The sequence below is a fragment of the Pan troglodytes genome, chromosome 1, assembly GCF_028858775.2.
Source record: "Pan troglodytes isolate AG18354 chromosome 1, NHGRI_mPanTro3-v2.0_pri, whole genome shotgun sequence".
In the NCBI taxonomy this organism is placed as follows: domain Eukaryota; kingdom Metazoa; phylum Chordata; class Mammalia; order Primates; family Hominidae; genus Pan; species Pan troglodytes.
The window spans coordinates 131,333,592-131,343,565 of record NC_072398.2 but is presented as its reverse complement, the minus strand read 5'-3'; the positions used below and the strand labels follow the sequence as shown (position 1 = coordinate 131,343,565).

At 39.2% G+C, this 9,974-nt stretch overlaps 1 pseudogene; it reads left to right on the top strand.

Moving 5' to 3' along the window:
- Positions 1-7,606: 7,606 nt before the first annotated feature.
- Positions 7,607-9,094, top strand: LOC134808898 (large ribosomal subunit protein eL39-like; annotated as a pseudogene).
- Positions 9,095-9,974: the final 880 nt, after the last annotated feature.

The following is a 9,974-nucleotide window of genomic DNA, read 5'->3' as shown; positions in this document are numbered from 1 at the left end:
GTCTCAAAACAAACAGACAAAAAAAAAAAAAACAAAAGAAAGTGTGACGTAGGCTGGGCGCAGTGGCTCACGCCTGTAATCCCAGCACTTTGGGAGGCCAAGGCAGGCAGATCACCTGAGGTCGGGAGTTTGAGAACAGCCTGACCAACATGGAGAAACCCCATCTCTACAAAAAATACAAAATTAGCCGGGCGTGGTGGCGCATGCCTGTAATCCTAGCTACTCGGGAGGCTTAAGCAGGAGAATCGCTTGAACTGGGGAGGCAGAGGTTGCAGTGAGCCAAGATCGTGCCATTGCACTCCAGCTTGGGCAACAAGAGTGAAACTTCATCTCAAAAAGAAAAAAAAAAGGAAGTGTGATATATATATTTATACACATATATATACACACACACACACACACACACACACGCACGCACACCATGGAATACTACTCAACCATAAAAAGGAACAAAATAATGGCATTCACAACAACCTGGATGGGATTGGAGACCATTACTCTAAGTGAAGTAACTCAGGAAAGGAAAACCAAAGATTATATGTTCTCACTTAGAAGTGGGAGCTAAGCTATGAGAATGCAAAGGTGCAAGAATGATACAATGGACTTTGAGGACTTGAGGGGAAGTTTGGGAGGGCAGTGAGGCGTAAAAGACTACACACTGGGTACAGTGTACACTGCTTGGGTGACTGGTTCACCAAAATCTCAGAAATCATCACTAAAGAACTTATCCATGTAACCAAAACAACCTGTTCCTCCCAAACTATTGAAATAAAATAAAATAATATAAAATAAAATAAAAAGAAAGTACAATGCAATAATGGACTAAAGATCAGAACTCTCTCCTACATTTTTGGTTCCCATGTGGGTCCCGCAGGACTCCTATAACTTCCATGGGAGAGGGAGACCTGCTGGGAGTCTCAACATCCCCAAAGCCTTTTATCATCCCATGACTACTTACATCACTGAATGAGGGCAAGTTAGTGAGGGCATTCCAGTGCTTCCTTGATATTCTGCCCAGCAAGCAGCTATCTCATGGATTAGGTTGCCCAAAAGCCCTTCAAGTCTTCCTAAAATGCAGTATCATCAGCACTGTGTCTAGCACAAATTCCTCTGATTTCTGAGGTATGGCTAGTACCTCACTGTACATTCTACTCATGATGTAGATTTTCTCTTATTTATCCATTCTCTATTAGAGATGATCGTATTGATACAAAAGTAAGGCTCTGAGAATGGCTGACCTATACAGCTAGTTGGTGGCTCAGCAGGGTCTGCAATCATCTTTCCTGATATGCACCCTAGTGATCTTTTAATGTCACCATACCTTCTAAACAGTACAGAATTATGAACACAAGAATGTTGCTTGACATTTTGATTTTAGTTTTACTATTAAGATATAACATGAGAGAACTAGAAAGTATCTCAAATTTTTATGACTTTTTAAGTTTTATTTTACAACACAAAAAATTATTTTATAATATCAAAAGCCTTGAGAAGGAAAGAGATAAGTCAAGGGTCAGGTGCAGTGGCTCACCCGGCAGGCGGATCGCCTGAGGTCAGGAGTTCGAGACCAGCCTGACCAACATGGCAAAACCCCGTCTCTACTAAAAAATACAAAAATTAGCCAGGCGCAGTGGCAGGTGCCTGTAATCCCAGCAACACAGGAGGCTGAGGCAAGAGAATTGGTTGAACCTGGGAGGTGGAGGTTGCAGTGAGCCAAGGTCACACCGCTGTACTCCAGCCTGGGCAACAGAGCAAGATTCTGTCTGAAAAAAAAAAAGGAAAGAGATAAGTCAAGATGTATCCTACAGAATAGGTTAAATAAAAATGGCATGATTTGCAAAATCAGTTCAAAGGCTAAATTTTGAACTGGTTCCGAATTTAATGTGTATTTCACACATTTGTACTTTAAAATACCATTATTATCAAATTTAGGCCTCATATCTTTTTAATATATAACCTTATTATGTTTGATTCTCTGTATAAATTATTTCCAGTAAAATGCTTTTTTAAAAATAGAAAATAAAAACATGTTAGTATTTTTCATGTAACCAATGAAGTAATTATTTACCTTGACAGAACATGTATTCTATGTTCATGTGAAGGGGTGGCCTGCCCCTCCACACCTGTGGGTGTTTCTCGTCCGGTAGAGACTGAGAAAAGAAAGAGACACAGAGACGAAGTATAGAGAAAGAAAAGTAGGCCCAGGGGACCGGCGCTCACTCGTGCCAGCACCGGTCTCTGAGTTCCCTCAGTATTTATTGATCATTATCTCTACCATCTCAGAGAGGGGGATGTGGCAGGACAATAGGGTAATAGTGGGGAGAGGGTCAGCAGGAAAACATGTTAACAAATGTCTCTGTGTCATAAACAAGGTTAGAAAAGGTGCTGTGCTTTGATGTGCACATACATAAACATATCTGGTACATTAAAGAGCAGTATTGCTGCCAGCATGTCTCACCTCCAGCCTTAAGGCGGTTTTCTCCTATCTCAGTAGATGAAACACACAATCAGGTACATTCCATTGCTCAGGGAGGAGCAGGAGACAGATGCCTTCCTCTTATCTCAACTGCAAAGAGGCCTTCCTCTTTTACTAATCCTCCTCAGCACATACCCTTTACAGGTGTCGGGCTGGGGGATGGTCAGGTCTTTCCCTTCCCATGAGGCCATATCTCAGACTATCACATGGGAAGAAACCTTGGACAATACCTGGCTTTCCTAGGCAGAGGTCTCTGCGGGCTTACGCAGTGTATTGTGTCCCTGGGTACCTGAGATTAGAGAGTGGTGATGACTTTTAACAAGCATACTGCCTTCAAGCACTTGTTTAACAAAGCACATCCTGCATAGCCCTAAATCCATTAAACCTTGAGTCAATATAGCACATGTCTCTGCGAGCACAGGGTTGGGGATAGGGTTACAGATTAACAGCATCTCAAGGCAGAAGAATTTTTCTTAGTACAGAACAAAATGGAGTCTCTTATGTCTACTTCTTTCTACATAGACACAGTAACAGTCTGCTCTCTCTATTCCCCACATTCATGGAATAAACTTTCCAAAGTGCTGATTAATTTAATTTAATGTTCTGTTGAGTTTTTACTATGTTGCATTTAAGATATACAAACCCTTTACCACTGTGTAAGCAGGAAAATGACTCCCACAGTCACTGTAAATTGAGAAGAGGGCTTTTTTTAAACCTTAGGTAGTTAAAATAGATTGGCCTTTGTAGTTACACCACTGACCTTTCCCCTAAGTTTACTTGATCGGCCGTGGAATACCTTTTTCAAGTGCTCTGGAAAGTTAGGTTGCATTGGTCATCAAACTGAGAATCTATACAGGTATCACTCATAGATTATACTTCATCTATTTTTATTTTCACACAATGTACTGTGTGATGACCTATATAAAATAATGCCCTGCTTTGAGAGGTTAGACAAAGTACTTTTATTTTCCAATTCAGGCTTTAATTACTGGTTAGCCATGTACCCTCAGACAGTCTATCAACTTAACTCTTAAGAAGTGGATTGGCCGGGCGCAGTGGCTCACGCCTGTAATCCCAGCACTCTGGGAGGCCGAGGCGGGCAGATCACCTGAGGTCAGGAGTTCGAGACCAGCCTCAACATGGAGAAACCCCGTCTCTACTAAAAATACAAAATTAGCCGGGCATGGTGGTGCATGCCTGTAATCCCAGCTACTCGGGAGGCTGAGGCAGGAGAATTGCTTGAACCTGGGAGGCGGAAGTTGCGGTGAGCCGAGATCGCGCCATTGCACTCCAGCCTGGGCAACAAGAGCGAAACTCCGTCTCAAAAAAAAAAAAAAAGAAGAAGTGGATAATACATGAGTCTATATAGCTTTGGAAAAAGAAAGCAATCAATTATGACACGGAGTACATGAGAGAGTACAGTCCTTTCTTAATACCAAACTCTAAACCTTTCAATTCAACAATAGTTTGTCAAATGTCATAACTGCTCACTTTTGCACTATTTGTAGAACTTGAATGTTTTCATATTTATACTTCACAGTAAATTAACTATATGGAAGTTACTGATTTTGATGTATTCTCTCTTGGGAAGGAAGGGCAAGAGACACACTGTTCTTGGATTCCTTCTCAAGATGTTATTGAGTGTTTTCTATACAACAGGCAATGTTTTAGGTGCTGGGGATTCCGGAGAAAAGATATTTTCTCCTCTCAATAAGCTCACCCTCTAGTAGGACAGACATTTAATTGTTAGGTCAGGATACCTGATGCATTCTTAGGAATTCTGCCACTCTGAGAGCTTTGTTTTGACAGGTTTGTTTTCCACCCTTCTGAGCTGGGCAAAGGACACACAAAATCAGCTGTCAAATCAATTCCTATTCAAAACTGAGGGAAAAAAAAAAACTAACCAAAGTTAAAGCTTTTGAAAAGACAGTAATGCATCATGGTTAGCACTACGCTAACCATAAATTTACCATGCTGCTATAAGATATAGCAAAATCAAGCCCTTTAGCCTTTCCTGTGATACTTCAAAAAGGAAAAGAAAATGTGTATTCTTTAAAAAATAAAGAGGCCAGGCACTGTAGCTCACACCTGTATTCCCAGCACTTTGGGAGGCCGAGGCAGGCGGATCATTTGAGGTCAGGAGTTCAAGACCAACCTGGCCAACATGGTGAAACCCTGTCTCTACTAAAAATACAAAAATTAGCCAGGTGTGGTGGCACACACCTGTAGTCCCGCAACAGAGTGAGAACTCTGTCTCAAAAAAAAAAAAAAATTAAACATAAAAAATAAAGAATCATCTCAATTGATGCAGAAAAAGCTTTTGACAAAATTCAACATCCTTTCATGATACAAACACTCAGCAAACTAGAATAAAACTACCTCAACATAATAAAAGCCATATGTAAAAAAATCTACAGCAAACATCATACTCAACAGTGAAAGACTGAAAACTTTTCTTCTAAGGTCAGGAACAAAGCAAGGATAACCACTTCCACCACTTCTATTCAACATACTGAAAGTCCTAGACAGAACAATTGATCAAGACAAATAAATGAAAGCTTCATCCAAATTGAAAAGGAACAAGTAAAATTATCTCTGTTCACAGATGTGATATGTAGGAAACTCTAAAGATACCACACACACACACACACACACAGTTAGAATAAATGAATTCAGCAAAGCAGCAGGATACAAAGTCAATGCACAAAAATCAATTGCATTTTGATACACTAACAATGAGCAATCTGAAAGGAAATTAAGAAAACAATTCTATTTAAAATAGCATTTAAAAACTTAGGAATTAACTAAACCAAAAGGAGACCTGTACACTGAAGACTATAAAACATTGCTAAAAGAAATTAAGAAAGACATAAATAAATGGAAAACCATCCCATGGTTCATGGATTAGAAGATTAATATTGTCAAAGTGTCAGTACTACCCAAAGTGATCTACAGATTGACTTTTTTTTTACAGAAATAGAAAAATTAGTTTTAATATTCATGTGGAATCTTAAGGGACCCTGAACAGCCAAAACAATCTTGAAAAAGAAGAACAACATTGGAGGACTCACATTTCCTGATTTTAAAACTTACTACAAAACTTTGGTAATTGAAACAGTGTGGTACTGGCATAAAGACAGATATATAGATAGACAAATGAAATAGAATAGAGAGCCCAGAAATAAACCCCAGTATATATAGTTAAATGTTTTCCAACAACAGTACCAAGACCATTCAGTGGGGATAGGACAGTCTTTTCAACAAATAGTGCTGGGAAAACTGATAGCCACATGCAAAATAATGAAAATGGACTGTTAACCTAACCCCATATACAAAAATTAATTCAAAATGAATCATAGACCTAACAAAAGAGCTAAAACTATATAATTCTTAGAAGAAAATATAGGGCAAAACTTCATGATACTGAATTTGGCAATGAATATGACACCAAAGACACAGGCAAAAAGCAAATAGATTAATTGGAGTTCATTAAAATGTAAAACTTTTGTGCTTCAAAGGACACTATCAATAGCATGAAAAGACAGCCTACAGAATGGGGGAAAATATTTTAAAATCATACATCTGATAAGGGATTAATATCTAGAATATGTAATGAACTAATCTAAAACTCAACAACAACAACAAAAATTCAAAAGTAGGCAGAGGACTTAAATAGACATGTCTCTAAAAGATTTACAAATGGCCAGTAAGCACATAAAAAAATGTTCAGCATCACTACCCATTAGGGAAATGAAAATCAAAAACACAATGAGATACCATCTCACAACTACCAGGATGGCTACTATAAAAAAAACAAAAAATAGAAAATAAGTGTTTGTAAGGATGTGGAGAAATTGAAATCTTTGTGCACTGTTGATGGGAAGATAAAATGTTACAGCCACTGTTGAACACATTATGGTGGTTACTCAAAAAGTTAAAAATAGAATTACTATATGATCCAGCAATTCTACTACTGGGCATGTACTCAAAAGAATTGAAAGTATGATCTCAAAGAGATCATTGTATACCCACTGATATGGTTTGGCTGTGTCCCCACCCAAATCTCATCCTGAATTTCCACATGTTGTGAGAGAGACTCGGTGGGAGGTAATTGAATCATGGGGGGCAGGTCTTTCCCTGCTGTTTACGTGTTGGTAAATAAGTCTCACGAGATCTGATGGTTCTATAAGGGGAAGTTTCCCTGCACAAGCTCTTTCTTTGCCTACTGCCATCCATGTAAGATGTGACTTGCTCCTCCTTGCCTTCCACCATGATTGTGAGGCCTCCCCAGCCACATGGAACTGTAAGTCCATTAAACCTCTTTCCTGTATAAATTACCCAGTCTCGGGTATGTCTTTATCAGAAGTGTGAAAACAAACTAATACACTCATGTTCCTAATAGCATTATTCATAAGAGCCAAGAGCAAACCACATGTCCATTAACAGATGACTAAATGTGGTGTGTACACAAAATGGAATACTAGACAGCCTTAAAAAAGTAATCCTAGGCCAGGCATGGTGGCTCATGCCTGTAATCCCAGCACTTTGAGAGGCCCAGGTAGGTGGGAGGATTGCTTGAGTCCAGGAGTTCGAGAAAGGCCTGGGCAACATTATAAGAACTCGTCTCAACAAGATAAATAGATAAAAATAAACAAAATTAGCTAGGCATGGTGGCATGAGCCTATAGTCCCAGCTATTTGGGAGGCTGAGATGGGAGGATCACTTGAGCCTGGAAGGATGAGGCTTCAGTGAGTCAAAATCATGCCACTGCACTCCACCGTAGGCAACAGAGTGAGATCCTGTCAAAAAAAAAAAAAAGAAAGAGAAAAGAAATACTATCACATGCTACAACATGGATGAACCTCAATATTTTGCTAAGTGAAATAAATCAGTAACAAAAACTACTGTATGGTTTTATTATATGAGGTACCTAGAGTCATCAACATCATAGAGACAGAAAGGAGTAGCTGCCAGGAATTTGGAAGGGGGGAATGGTGCATTATTGTTTCTGATATAATGAAGTTAGTATTTCTAAAGATATTAATGTACTTTCTTATTTGCCTTTGCAATATGCAAGACTTTCTCCATTCAGCCTAAGACACTCATCTGCCTCTGTAGGAGATTTGGATTGTTACAGAATAAATGCATAGAGGAAGGAGAGGTAATGTTTAACACCTGACATTCAAAATAGGATTTTGCAGCAAGACTATGGGTGGTTTGAGAAACAAAAAAATTTCTAAGGGAAACCCATTCTCTTAAGAAAGGGTTTGAAAGATTGTAAAGATGAGAAAACCTAAAGAAAAGAGGAGGTGAAGGAAACGGTCTGATGTGTCACGATAGAAGCAAGTCAGATAGGTTGAGGGGATTACTAGATTATAAATTCCATGCAGGCAAGGATTTTTGTGTGTTTTGTTCATTACTGTATCCCCAGTGCATAGAACAGTGCTTAGTACACAGCAAACACAGTGTTTACTGAATGCACACAGGGCTTTTTGTTCTGCTCCCTGCTCTGAACTCTGGTTGTAGAATGCTATGCTAGGCAAAAAGGGTGCGGGGGTTGGGGGGGTCCAAAAAGAGGGATCTTAGAATGATTAAGAGGGTAAAGCAAGATCACTTACATATAGGACCTGGGTTTCAGCTCCAATACACATTTTATAGATCCACCATGACAGAGTTGAGGTGATTCCAGCAAAGCCTTATCAAATGGATGTCTTGGGCCTTGGACCAGGCAGAGAACATTTTAGGTACTCAGAGAGGGGTCTGTAGTGAAAGTAGGATCAAGAAAGGCTGAGACAGTAGGGGAGAAGGATGCCTTTAGACTCTGGCCAAGCCAAGAAAGAATGACCAGGAAGTTATCAGCTACAGACATCAATAGTTTGTGCCAACAGGATTACCAGGAACAGAACTAGACAGATATACATTAGGTGATGCCAGCCCCTGCACAAGAACCAGTTCAAGGTCACAGAGTTCAACTCCCCCAGTGCAACCAGTTCATGTGAGATCCTGCTCCTTATACTAGACATCTCTTAGAACAAAGTAGAGAGAGAAAGGGGCGTCGAAACAATAGAACAATGATTTCAAAGAGACTGGGTTAAAGAGATTATTTAAATAATTGGCTCAGAATTAGTTTCCAACCAGATTAGACTAAAATTATTTTTGTTTTCCCACACCTGCCTAGCAGTTAGGAAACGGTAAAGGAAATTGGAGAAGCTTTTAAGAATAAAATATACTCTCTTCCTTTCTCTGCCATTGAGGTGTGTGCTTGACTCTGCTTCTTGCCATGTCTTCTCACAAGACTTTCAGGATTAAGCATTTCCTGGTCAAGAAACAAAAGCAAAATCATCCCATCCCCCAGTGGATCCAGATGAAAACTGGTAATAAAATCAGGTAGAACTCCAAAAGGAGACATTGGAGAAGAATCAAGCTGGGTCTGTACGGAATTACACATGAGATGGCACACATATTTATGCTGTGTCAAGGTCACAACCATCTTACCATATCAAGCTGAAAATGTCACCACTATCTGGACAGTTGGACATGTTTTATTGTGAATATATATTTTTTTCTCTGTGTATGTGCTGTTGGTGCACCAGTAGGCTGGATTCAGTGATAAATATGTGAGACCTTTCATTTCAAACAAACAAAAAGAATAAAATATACGTTTCTTAATATATCTAAGTAGTGTAAATAATTTTGTAATTCTGTTTTCCAGAGACAGAAAACGCAGCCCTGTCTTAAGAAATCTAGTGGGATAATGAGTTATTACACAACATGGCACAACATATCCACAGCAAAGGAGCTCCAGGGAGCACCTAACCTAGACCCATGGGAGGGAGGGCACGGCAGGCAGAGACTTCTTGAAGGAGCTATCTAAGATGATAGAGTCTTAGATTAGCGAGAATATCCTAGAATCAAGAAAACAGACTCACTGTTGGCATAGCCATATATGAAGCCAACAACATTCCAATTCAATTTATAAAATCTTATTGATTACCAGGCCATGGACGTAGCATCACTGCCTCAGATGTAGCATTACCAAACAGAATCACTGAGCATGCAATTGAAGTCACATTCCTTCACTTGCTCACTATGTGATCTTAAACAAGTTACTTAACTTTGGGGACTCAGTTTCCTTGTCTTTATAGTGGGGGTAATAATCGTGTTGTTCTGGAAATTGAGTTAACTTAGAACAGTACCTGGCACCTCTTAAAAGCTCATTAATATTAGTTGTTACCATTTATAGAGCATGTATTATTTTCAAAACATTTCAGACATTTTATTTTTGTGATCCTTGGTAGATAAATAACAGCTGAGGAATTAGTGCCTAAAAGAGGTTAAATGACTTATATTATGTTTGATGAAAATACTTTTCCCTAATTCCTGTTTTCTTTGAAGAGAGAGTGTCCCAAAACAATATCTTGGATTTTCTTTGCCCTTTAACTTGCTCCATTCCCGAGGAGGAAAAGTGATTTCTCTGGTTGGGAAATTGGGGAAGAAT